Raw genomic sequence first — 11,865 nt, 5'->3', positions numbered from 1 at the left:
ATTGCTCAACGCTTCATAGCCACCATGCTAACATCGGCGCTCTACTTTTTTCAACGAGCCTTAGAATCTGGGAGCCGAGACCATGGCAGGGTGCATTTCCTTTCCGAGCCCCAGGTAACTGGGCATGGAGGGGGATCTTGTTTGATATTGACGCTCCGGGCTCGAAAAATTCAAGTCTTAATCTCACATCGACTCTCTGAACCAGCCTGCTCCACCGTCGGCCGCGGCCCCATCGTCAGCCATGTTTGTTTTTGCTGCTGCTGTACTATCAAAGGCTAACTGCTTTACAGCACCTCCTGGTGCTGCCTGGGAGGAAACTTCTCTGTTTGCTGTAAAGAATCTGGCCTACATATTTTGACGGTAATAGCATCTTATTTACAATGTGTGAATTTTTTATTATCATGTTCTTTCATTATTTAACCAAATACTTTGAAACTGCGGTGATTTTGTTGCATATCTGCCACATTTAGGAACGTTTAAAACGCTAAATAGGGATTTTGGTTCATGGACTCTGAACGTTGTAATCTGGTCGAGACTTTACACACTCCACAGGTAACTCTGCTCACTTTTGCTAAGCCAAAAACTAGAGTTGTGTAGCATAAGAAGGATCAGCTGTTTCTCTCAAGCACAAACTGTCGAGTCCAAGAAAGTTTCAGCAGAGTGTGGCCTTCTGCTGCAAACGTAGCTCAGGCTCAGTCAGCATTGATGCAGTTGTCCTGTCCTGAGCTGTCCGTCCCTAAAATCCGAGTCTCAGTATGAAGGGGGGCACAAAGGAGGGATAAGGGCTGTCACTTCTGCTACTACAGAGTGCATGTCAGGAGTGCGTGGAAACTAATACAGACGCATCAATGAGATGTCACAGAAAACAAGCTGCAGGATGTTGGCAGTCAACTTCCTGGTTACATAATGCAGGTCAAGTCTTAATTATGAGAACATCAAGTGTAACTGAGTAAATTTAAAACAAGAAATAATACTACTTGGTAATATAATTGTATTCTAAAGGCTTAAAACTAGATGGATTTATCATTCAAGAAGAAAGAGAAAGTTTCGGATACTCTCAGCATCTTCTAAAGTTTTTTTCTCCTCCATCAGTTACACACTTGACTTCAGACTTCTATCAAAGGCTTTCCAGTCGACATATGCAGCAACATGCAAATGTGTCCTACATCATGTGTTTGTGTCTTGTGCCTATGGCAGCAACCTAGAGGTATGCAAAGCACTGTTAAGGTCAGAAAGCTGAGATGTGCCACATAGTAAATTATCAGATTTACTATAATGCAAGAAGTCCTCTAAATATACCTGAATGTGGGAAAAAGAAACTATTCTCTTTGAGCCACAAAAACACATCGTCCACATTCTTTAAATCTTCACCCAAAATAATATTAATAAATATATCAGAATGACTGAAATGTAACTATGTCAAAGAAAAAGCTTTAAGTCCAAAAAGCAGGATTATCACTCATGTGCCTATAAGGGTGCTTTTATTTGACGGTGTGAAATTGGAGCTCCTTTGAAGAACATCCACAGAACCCCTTTTCCTATTTATTTCTCATCAGCGGTGTGACTCTGACATGTGTCTTTTGTACACCAGAATTATGGCTGGGCTAAATTAAGGTACATACAAATAGATATGTTACCAGAACTTTTAGGTGAATAACTTTAACTCAACAGAAGGAAAATGAGGTCTGTTATATAAGAGGGTTCCTCACTTTTTTTTTTTTTAATGCATGTCCTTAAAGAGACACTGTGCTGAGATCACAGTCCTTTCCATCACTTTCATCTTCATCATCATCATCATCATAGGTATATGTAGGTTTGTTACTTCAGAAAATCAATAAAATAACTTTTTCAAAGAAAACTAAATTAAGCAGCATACGAAAAAATAAAAGTTTGCGATCGGGAAAAACGTGGCAAATTAAAAACCCGAACCACTAAACGGCTTACCGTATCAAGGTGCCGGGGATATAATAATTGCTTTTTTTTTTTTCTTGCATTGTTTTTTTGATTGAGTTTTTAGAAAATCTAAATTTCGAATATATATAAAGATTATATCGGAAGAAAAAAAAAATTCTTCCGGTAGATTTTTAAAATGCCGATAAATTTAAAACATCTCTTATTAAAAAAAAAAAGAACGTACAGCGTCGCTGTATTTATTATTACTACTGTGAAATTAAAGTAGTGCAAAAATAATTAATTTGTGGTTATTGCTGTAATTTAACCGCATTTTTGCCAATTTGAAAATAAAAAAATAAAATGTCATTTCTTTTGAAAATGGCTACGAATAAATGTAAAGCAACAATTGAAAAAAATACATATTTTATGTTCTTTTTTATAAAACATGTAAGAAGCTATATTTTTGTAATAAATAAAAATGAAGGATGTCTAAATTTTATCGTAAAAATTATTCTTTTAAAAATATCCTTGAGCGAGTGAATATGATTTATTAAAAGAATAGCAAAAGGACAATATGTTTCTGATCTAAAATTCAACACAGCACAGCGACTTGTTTGAGAATTATTAAAGTTTTTAGCTTATGTCAGACAAACAGAATAAGCTAAAACAATGAAAAAGTAATTACTTCCTTCGTACTTTTTTGTTAGTTTAGCTGTTTGTTGCAAAAGCCATCTGGTAATGCGTCTCTTTGTATTTCTTTTCCATTGTTTTTAACATTTGCAGAACTTCGTGTGCAGCTTCAAAAGACACGGAAATCCGTCAGAGCGCTCTTTCAAGGTTGTATCTAATTGGCGAGATTCCCTTATTTCAAGTCCTTTTTTTTGTTTCTTCAAGGGACATTGTCTGGAATAAAAAGCTCTCATCCTAATCAAATAATATGCAATGATAAATAAGAATCCCAGTTTTTGATCAAAGCCTCTGACTCAAATCAAATGTGTTTCTAAGACACTCCAAGTCTCCAAGTGTGAAACTTCTCTTAGTTTCGGAAATGAAAGGCCGCCATCTGTTTTTTGTATGTTTGTCTGTAGAGAGGACATTGAACTGTCAGCAGTGTCCCTCCTACTCATCAGGACTGTTAGATATCCCGACAACACAAATGTTTTATTCCTTAACAATCTTTTGAATTGTATTTACATCAGTAGGTCAACTGTGGTCAAAGTCTTAACAATAAATATTTTCTTTTTGATGAAAATAGAGTTCAGATCAGTTGTTTTATTTAAGCAAATTTAGTATTTAATAAAATGTTTAATGGAAAATTGGATTTGAACATTTACGTAAAAAAGGCGGGTATTTAAAAAGTAAAATTATTCTGTTTTATTCAAAAAAGATAAAATAACACTGCATTTTGATGCATTATTATTCCATCTTTTTCTTTTTTTTTGCGTTTTTACATTCTCAACTACGTTATTACTGTAAAACATGCGGAATGTATTCACTTCAACGCAACTTAAAAAAACTGATCAGCGGGGAAACTTTGCTGGGGGAAGAAAAAAAAACTTACCAATCTTACCCTTTGAATCTCAAAGAAAACTATCTCTTACATGATTTTCCAAAGTTAGTCCATTGCACTGAAAGAATCGAAGGATAAAAAAGAAATTCCAAAGGCTTCCTCGTGTCGAACTTGGAAGGCTTTTAACTGAAAAGACTCAAACAGACTTACGTATGAGGCTGTCACATTTGCTCGTCTCAAAACTTAGAATCTGAGCGGAAAATATTTATGTAGTCACTCTTTTCCGAAAACTAAAGTCATTTGAAGAGTGTGCCGTTATTTTATTTACTCTATTGTTCCCTACATTGTGCAAATTTGTAAACTACGTCATGCTGGGAAAGCTAAATTACGTGAGCGCTGAGTTCTGGCGTAGCCTTGACTTGCAAGGCTCTATGGGTCAGTCACGTTGCCGCACACGTGGAATACTGTAGACGACAGTAACAGTTAGCTGCCAACACAAACTGGACAAAATGGGCAAAATTTAACACCTCGGCATGCTTCTTGCTCGAAAGTCATAAAGAGTTAACCTCTCGTTTGATGTTTTTGTGCAGCAGCGTGAGCATCAGCTCCATCTTCCTTCCCCTGTGTTAGCTTAGCAACAGCAGCCATTTTGTCTGCGTTTACATTGCCTGAGACGTCGTTCTCAGGCCATGACGCATTTCTTTGAGATTCTTGTCAGGAGATGGTAGGAGCAATTTCATCTGAAATTTTGCCGGGGCAAAAGCTCTTAATTTGGGCCTTTAACCAACATATCAGGTGCAAAAACGTGGATCATTTCAGGCATGCGCTGTGCATGTCGAAAGCATTGATGCTTTCATTTTCCTGCACAGAAGGTGCCAAATGGTGCTTAGCATTAACCACCTGGCTGTCACACAAAGGCACACACATACAATACATTCATGTGCATTCACATCCTGCATGCGCACACACGTGTGCACTGATATATATAAATGAGATGAAGTTATCCCTTTCTTAGAGGCTGCTTCAACCACCCGCTGTGCTCTCCATCACACTACGTAGACAGCTGACCACAGGATGTACAAACCCAGGAGTCTAGAGGTCACCTTGGCTTGTTTGTTCTACAGGGATGGATCCGCGGCGGCAGAGTGGACCACCACCATCTACAATCATAGCGCTACCAACATGTCAACACTCCAGTTTAACCAGAACTTTAGTCAAGCTTTAAGGGTAAGTAGTGCTAGCTGTGCCTTTTTTGGAGAAAAAAAAAAAAAGTCAGAGATATCTGCTTACGTTTGTAAAAAGTCTGAAAATCCTTAATCTCATGTTCAGATTTTCATGCTTCTTCTGAATTTTTTAGAATTATTGACTAGAAATTACTTCAATTATCTGTTTCACAGAACAACTGGTTTACCAAAATTGTATTGTACTTGTTTAAAAAAAAAAAAAAAAACATATTTATAACTAATTGGCGATGAGCAAGTAAATATCAATAAACACAGTTTTACGACAAGAACATGCTCCGCTTGTTTTTTTCAGGTTTCTGGGTCTGTTGTTAAGTTGCAGGCCAAATGACCGGATAGTGCTGAGCTTAGGCCTGACCCTGCTACTGTAATCTGTTGCAGATACCTCTGGCACAAATTAAGGCAATACACACAGAGAAACTCACCTCTCCTCTGCAGAAAGACTCCATCATAAAAACACTGGAGACTCGGCTGATTCTTGTAAGGTCCCAGATGTCCTTGTTACTGAGGCAGAGAAGGGGAAAAAACCGTGGGGACTGAGGCCCGGAGACAGGGCTTTCTGTATTTCAAGAGAGCCGGCCTGACTACCCCTGTAAATATAGGAGAGCAAATCCTTTTCAGGTTGAGAGTATGACTCAGGACTGCCACATAAATCAGTGCAGGCCCAGCCCGGCAAAGGCTGGGAACGCCATGGGAGTGGTAGGCGGCTCTACGGTGAGGTTTTTGGGGAAGGATTATGGATTGAGACGTACAGCTGGGAGGCTAAAGTTACACTTTTCATTACCACTTCGAGGGGGTCTTGGCTGCCTGGAAGCCAGTCAAATTTGTGAAGACTGCTTTCTCCCCCTGGATCGGTTGTAATTCTGCAGGCACATTCTTAACCTGAGGATAATTGTTTTTGATATGGCAAGAACAATTTGGCGCAAACGCGTTGGGAAATGCTATTTCTTTCTCTCTTTTTTTGCCAGTGAAAGAATGAAAAAAGAAAAAAAAGAGAAAGGAGAGGGTATTGTGAAAAGTCCTCATTCACCAAAACACCAGAGTAAAGAGAGAGCAGTATGCCCCCTTCTGGCTCTTTTCTTCTCTCCCTCTTTTCTTCTCCTTTTTTCCCTGGCGTCTGGAGATGTGAAGAAACGTCTTTTGATCAGTCCTGACAGAGCCTGGGCCATGTGAAGAGGGTGGCTAGCGGGACTCTGCCAATCCGTGCAAGGCAAAAAATGTTCCTAATAAGAGAGCAATAAACTAACGAGTGCTGGGTGTTTGTCTGATCCACATCCTGGGTAAAGTTTGTGCCAGCACACCCAGTGCCTTCTGACGTGTACTCGACTCTCATCAGTTTCTGGACCATTTGCCAGGTCATTGCATTTCACCTGCTCACTCCCATATGGTCTGACTATTTCTGCAGCAGTCTTAAACTTAGTAGGCACACCAAAATAGAAAATTGGCTTATTCTAGTTCTAAATTTACACTGTGGAATAGGATCACAGCTCCACATTCATGTCACTTTCTGAAAACATGTACAAAGTTTGAAACAGGAAGTGCAGGGTCAGTTCCGAGTGGTTTACACATCAACTCAGGTTTTTCCCAGAGCTCAGTGTGGGTTTGAAGGGGTCATTTATCAAAGAACTCAGAGTTCTTTTCATAGAACAGAACAAGGAGATAGGCCCGTCTCATCTTCTCAATGCAGGTCAAATAAACACATCACCTCCACTGCAGGAGGAGCAGGACAACAGCACCTGCACCAACAGCAGGCGAGTCCAGAGTGCTGCGGGGCGTCGCAGGCACAAACAGGTGCTTGGTTGGTGGAGTTGGGGCTGATCTTCAGCTTGTCTCCGTGAAGGTGCTAAGCGTTGGATGTGTGAGGGCTTGTAAGGTTAGGCTGGCCAGACTTTAATGGTTTGTTGGTGAGGCCGCGACTCAAGCACTGGTAATTAAGGTGGGGAGAGGCGACTCGGCAGTGCCGGGGGAGACCGGCGAGGGGGACTGGCCCACGCCTAGTGGGGAGGAGAGGTCTGCCGCAGGAGGGACCAATCAAGTGTGAAGTCGAGCGCGGACCCTGGGCCTTGGTTCAGTGGGAAAAGCCTTGGCCACTAGTTCAGAGCACCGCAACTTTCACGGATTAGTAGAGACACTATTCTGAGGGCTGAAAGGGGAACACAGCACGGAGGCGGCATCAATGCATGTGTGCACGCACACAAACACACAGTCTCCCTCTTTCTTTTTACCCTCGCCCTCCTGCACACAAAACCCACCAACAGCTGGGAGGAGGGCTGTAGCAATCGCCACATTACCATGGCAACGGCATATATCACATTTGGGCCAAAATGAAGACACATTGTGCTTCAACCGGATATTTATTCTTCCATTTAATAGAAGTATTCTAATAGTTTTTCTCCATGCCTGTAAAATGGTTCCCCCTGACTGAGTTAATGAGCTGCAATTGAAGGTGCTTAGTGCATCAGACTAGCATTTTGTCATTTTGCAAATTACAGGATAACAACATTGCAAATTTAACTTGTGTAGTTTCATTGCAAAGAACCCCGAGCATCTGCTGTGAAGAGTTGCATGTTTGTTAATTTCCTCCAATTTCCTTGGTCCTGTGCTCAAATCTGTGTATCACATTTGAAAGACGTGGTTCTTTTAAGTGAACTCATTGCTAAAATTAAACTATTTTCACTGTCCTGCGCTTTTGGCAGGTCCAGCTTTGAAGCATAATCACTAAACACTTTTTCTCATTTGGTTTTAAATGTAATTCTTAAAAAGCAGATGAAAGAGCGAATGTTCTTCTGAAAAGGGGCTGTGGTCGTGATTACGTAATGAAAATATTAAATATTTGAAGTTTAAAGGAATCAATTAGTCTTTTGAAGAGTTTAAAGATGATCCCAGAAAATGTAGACACATTTTTTTTTTTTCTTAAGGCACTTTTTTTGTGCAACTGGAAAATTATTTATAAAGTCTATTTGCAGACGGGAAAGTTTATTTCAGAAATGTCAACATATTTCTAAGCATTACAGACCAACAGCAGTCAGTACAGGACTGTCAGTCTTCTTTTTCCTTTGCAGCACATCCTGAAAAGCTCTCATTCTAACAGCCTATTTACAACTCTAAACAACAACTTGCATAGAAAACTATGTATGGAATACTGAGAAAAACAGATTTAAGTCTTTTGAATGATCAGCAGTTAACGTTCATTTGTCAGTGATAAGTAGTGAGAGGGTTTATTTATTTTAGAGCCATGACATGATGCATTCCTCCTTTCAGATGTAGCATTTCCTCCACCATGTGTCCGGAAACAAACTCCACAATCTCCCCCGGACCGACAGCTTTAGCTGAACTAAAGGGTGTCCATTGTTTTGGAGACGCCAGCTGTAGCGCTGACATCTCCGTTTGAACTGGCAACCATTGTGTAGCTTTGTGTCTTAAAGTGCTTCTTCATATTTAAACTCTTTCCACCGAGCTGCATGTCTGTTAAGATGCCATTTTTGTCTGCATTACCCATGGATTCAGAATAATGCATTTACTTTCACAGAGTAAAGGCTGTTCTGTTCACCATCTCGCGAGCGCAGCCACACATATGCACTGACAGAGCCGTGGGATTGGATACCTTCCACTAGCACTCAGCTACCTTCCAAGAAGTAGGAGAGAAACAAACAGCATGAATACATCAGGGGTTTCTTTGTTTGTTTGTTTTGTTTAGTGACAACAAAAGAAACAGATAAATATGGTAACAATCTAACAGTAACAGATTGGAAAAGTAACTAACTACTCACTTATTTTGTAAAATTGTTGGATTGTGGTATTATTTATGAAACTTTAAACAAAGTAAGGCCCTGTAGTGTCCCACAAATGAGGCAAAACTTACAGAAAAGCAGAGATAGTAACTATACATAGCAACCTAAACCTAAAACCTTCATTTTTTTTTTCATTTTTGTTTTTCACAATTCAACTGGCAAAGTAAATACATTCTTTAGTATGAAATACTGTAAAAACACATCTAGTTAGAAAGTCAAGAGAAATTAGTTTAATGTTTTTGTGAAACTCCGGAGTATATTTGCTTTATAATGACAGAACCAAGTATTTTGTAAAAAAAGAAAAAAAATACAACAAAAACTGTAAATATATGAGCTGAAGATGACATGGATTTGAGTTTTACAGCATGACCTGGTCTGCATTCATGTTGCAATCATGTCCTTAACTTTTCACAACCTAAAAAAACAAAAAACACCCCACAGTTTGTATGCATTTTACCTTACTCCAACACTGAGTTATCTGGGATTCAGAAATATACTTTAGTGTTTTCACATTTCAACTAAAACACCAAAAAAATCTAACTTTCTCCTTATGACAGCAAAAAATCTTCTGTAATCATCCATCATGTTACACAGAAGATCTTTGTGGATTGAGATTTTTGCATGTATAAAAATAAAAACTGTAATATTTTTGTTTAACTTGTACTCACTAAGTGACAAGTTTTCATCTTCCAATAATTTAATGTCAGTTCAGGAGCCTGAATTATCCAACACATAAACTCCAGTTTTTAAAAATCTCAGATGGTAAATTAAAGACTTAATGACAAGTCAGTTAGCAAAGTATTAATTAGACAGGGGAGATTTCCAGCCATCTTTATGCAGCACTGCAGCCATCATCTACTGAATTTTCACACAATTAATAAAGTAACCATATATACATGTGCTTCAGCAGGCATTCCCACCAGCTGTAATAAATTTGACAATCTATTATTCAGTCATCAAAAACTATTTCCAGGTTATTATCCTTATAGTTACCAGGCACCTTTATCCTTTTGCAGATAATGTCTGCTGTTAATCTAAAACGTTTGTGTTGTTTTGAAAATATTTGCCATGAATTCAATATGAAGGTAGTCAGGATTCTTGGGGATGTTCTAAACTGGAAATGTGGAAGTCTGATTTTGTTATAAGAACACATCAGCATCATTAAACTCAGATTTTGTGAAATGAGGTTCTGTGATGTTATTATCAGTAATTACATACTTACCTCTAGTAGAAAAAAAGCTCATATCACAGTGAGCTTTTTGACAAAGTAAATAAATTCTCAGAGTGGCAGAAGTTAACAAGCTAATCAGTCTTGTGTCATATTAATCTGCTTTTCAGCTGATTAGGCGTATTAGGCGATCATTATTCCACCGGGATCATTTTCAAACATTTCCTGTGCTTTCCAAGACGTGGAAAGCACAGGACCATGTTATCCTTGATGCTGTTGAACAACTGATGCAAAATACAAAGTTTACCTCCATTTTTGACTCTGCTAGAAGAGACTGGCAAATTGTGGCCTATCTAGGAAGTTTATTCAACCAGCAGTACAAAACAGAAACTTGTGTTGGTTGTGTTGATGGACCCAAATGCAGCAGGCAGAGATGTTGAGTAGATTTTGGTGAGTTAATGAAAAAACGAGGAGCAAAATACTTACAAAATCACAGGAAAACCAAGGAAGTCAGAGAAGAACAAAAACTTTAAATTCTAGGGAAAAGAAGGGAAAGGAACCAACAGAAAAAAAAAATTGGGATATAACGAGAAGAACCAGCAGGAAGTGAGCCGAGAAGTGAGAGCAGAAGGCAGACTGAGGAAAGAGGAAGAGAAAGAGAGAAAGTGACACAGAGGGTGAGGGAGAGTCCATATGAGGACTGGGAAGTGAATCTAACAGTAAAGCAAAACTAAACATAAACTTGAGTAACTAATAATAACTAGACACAAGAAATAAATATAATAAACTAGAGTCACTAAGTCAGGACTGAACTAAAGAAAAACAGGAACAAGACCGATCTAATCCAAATAAATAGCTAACACAGAATACATATGAATCTGGAATCAAATGAAACTCTAAAACAACCTAAAATCCTAACAGTTTGGACACTTGTATTCTCCAGTGAATGCGCTGGATGCGCTTGTCAACTGCTGGCTGGTTCGTGAATGCTCCCACACTTTTGTTTATTTTGCCACGATTGCCCAGTACCTCTATGTCTAGCCTCGGATTGAATAAAACCTTTTGTTTTATGTAATTTGGTCTGGACTCCTTATGTTGTGTGTCCTGCGCGGACCGTAACAGCGCTCAAAAAGTTGCCAAAGGCCTTAGTACATTTTTGAGATGTGAGAAACAAACTCCTGCAGAGCTTCACTCATAATCAAACATGGAGCATATGATGCAAATCTCTTTTTGTAAAACAAATGCTACTTTAGAACGGCTTCTCTCCCTCCTGCTCTTTCACTTACAACTCAACCTGGACCGGATCAACAAAGCAGCTCAACCAATCAGAAACAGACGGGGTGTTAAAGGGAGTTTGATGTTAGACACCAAGAAGTCTTCCTCTGTGATGTTGGACAGTTTCACAGAGGTGAGATTTTACCTACAATAGTTCAACCTATCAAAAATAAAACTCCTTATAAAACTCCCTAACATAGCTAATTATAGTTATTAACATAAAACATATATTCAGTATTGATCCTTATGATGACTTTTGAACTATTTCAGTAAGAATAAGATTGGCACGAACTCCTGTTTTGTCTCAGGTTGGAAAGTTCAGGTGGCTTTTATGCAACAAAATATAACAGCAGCAAACTGGGAGTTCACACACACTTTGAGAGATGTGAATTATTTTGAGAAAGATTTTTGTTGTATGAATGATTTTTATTATCAAACCTCCTGAATCTCATCCAGCTTCCCAGATGAATTGGACTGGAGAACAAATTTTTTTAAGTGAGAGGTAAAAAAAAAAACAAAAAAAACAATCAAACAAAAACTACAAGAGTTGTTTAATTTTACTCACAAGTAATTTCCTGTCCAAATTTAGAAATATACCTACAACGCTATCATTGATGTCAGACATTTGTGTGAAGATAATTCAGTTAATTGTTGAGCATGTTTTTGTCTTTAATGTTTTATAAAATGCCACACTTACAGCATTCTCGGTCTTTTTTGTGTGGTTTTCCTTTTGTCATCTCTGAATTTTCCACCATAATTACTGGAAACAGAAATTGTGTGACTGCAGTTATTGTCCTTGGTGAAAAAAAAAAATTGACTGGTGATATAAAAGAAGCATCACGTTAGAGTTTTTGCCTCTAGAAGAAGAGTCTTCTGAGGCAGTCAGTTTCTGTAGTCATTTTTAGTATTATGTCCAAGTTTTTAAATTGGATCTTCGACATGCTGAAAATACTCAAACATCTAATTAGACTCTCCTGTCTGGTGCAA

The 11,865-nt window shown here is 38.5% G+C and overlaps 1 long non-coding RNA gene across 3 annotated transcripts in view; it reads left to right on the top strand.

The window, feature by feature from the left end:
• The first annotated feature begins 272 nt into the window (after positions 1 to 272).
• LOC107836585 (uncharacterized) overlaps positions 273 to 11,865 on the top strand; it is a 28,310-nt gene continuing 16,717 nt past the window's right edge. For all 3 annotated transcript variants that reach the window (XR_001662508.1, XR_001662506.1, XR_001662507.1), the window contains exons 1-2: positions 273 to 360; positions 4,528 to 4,630. This is a non-coding gene — a long non-coding RNA (uncharacterized LOC107836585). The remainder of the gene's footprint in view (positions 361 to 4,527; positions 4,631 to 11,865) is intronic.

This window comes from Poecilia formosa, unplaced genomic scaffold (assembly GCF_000485575.1).
Source record: "Poecilia formosa unplaced genomic scaffold, Poecilia_formosa-5.1.2 Scaffold68, whole genome shotgun sequence".
NCBI classification, from domain to species: domain Eukaryota; kingdom Metazoa; phylum Chordata; class Actinopteri; order Cyprinodontiformes; family Poeciliidae; genus Poecilia; species Poecilia formosa.
Note: the sequence above shows the minus strand (reverse complement) of the source record. Positions and strands in the feature narration are given on the sequence as shown.